Genomic DNA, 1181 nt, shown 5'->3' on the forward strand with positions numbered 1-1181 from the left:
GGGAAGATAGTGAAGTGATCTTATAGTAAGGCCTCTCCTGCAAACCAAGTAAGAAAACAGTGGTCTCACAGCTCTTGCTTACTACATGTAACGCTACATCTGAAGGACTATATGAAACAACTTTAATCCCATCGTGCTTAATTATAATCGCATGCTTACTTCCAGCCTTGCAGATTATACCATCAGCTCCTGCTAACAACAACAACACATGCCACAATGCATTTGTTGAAAGGCACAATAGAGGAGGAAGCGAAAGCTAAGAAAATTAATATCACATGTATGAGGACGAGATCACATGATTGGTCTATATGAAGCTCTGCGGGTTTAGCCTCAGGCATGTAAGAGACGGGGCTCCATTATAGGTGGCAATATATTCTGCACCATATGCTTTTGTATCTAAAAGAAAACTAAATTCTTAGTTACAAGAGTGTAACGTTCTACACAGCAGAAAACAATACACTTAACAAAAACATTTACTTAGACAAACAACTGCACGACCATAATTTACAGATGAACCCACCCTCCCCACATGCCTTCCATAACAAAACTAACGCAATAAAATGTTGCCAATATGGTTTATAAACAAGATATGACAAAAAATAGAGCCAAACATGTGCCACCAAATAGGTTTAAGATTCTCTCGACCCAAGTCACCACAAATCTAAAAACACAACAATTATGCTCTAAAAGACTAAAACAAATACACATGAGAAATATAAAATTAAGCAATATGTAAACACATGTAGCAACTAGATGTAACCCAAGGCTGCGTAAAATGGAAGTTTCATCCTTAACTCTAATCAGATCAAAGAGGTGTGGAAAACATCTCCGGGTGTCTTCACTTTCTCCTTCGATCTTTCTTAATGATTGGTTTGTTTTCATATACAAAAAATTACTGTAGAAAGAATATACGTTCTTTAGTTGCAAGAGGTTTTTAGTAAATAATCAAAACAAATATTTACAAAAATCAGTTTGACAAAAAAAAATATAATATAGAAATTGAATTTGGTGAAAAGTTAATTAACAAATAAGAATTTATTGAAATATTTTACATGATCTAATCCAAAATATAAAACTAGAAAATATTTATAAGAACGAAAAATATCCATTTATGATATTATTTTTGACGTTTCATCAAAACTCGACCAATAAAACAAAAGAAATATCATGGAATTTTTTTT

At 32.9% G+C, this 1181-nt stretch overlaps 2 long non-coding RNA genes across 2 annotated transcripts in view; both read left to right on the plus strand.

The window, feature by feature from the left end:
- LOC106311479 lies at positions 1-340 on the plus strand. The gene is made up of 2 exons (XR_001264030.1): positions 1-48; positions 166-340. It is a non-coding gene; the product is annotated as an uncharacterized LOC106311479 (long non-coding RNA).
- Positions 1-1181, plus strand: part of LOC106311488 — a 5341-nt gene that overhangs the window by 2903 nt on the left and 1257 nt on the right. The window lies entirely within an intron of this gene.

This window comes from Brassica oleracea, chromosome C1 (assembly GCF_000695525.1).
Source record: "Brassica oleracea var. oleracea cultivar TO1000 chromosome C1, BOL, whole genome shotgun sequence".
NCBI classification, from domain to species: domain Eukaryota; kingdom Viridiplantae; phylum Streptophyta; class Magnoliopsida; order Brassicales; family Brassicaceae; genus Brassica; species Brassica oleracea.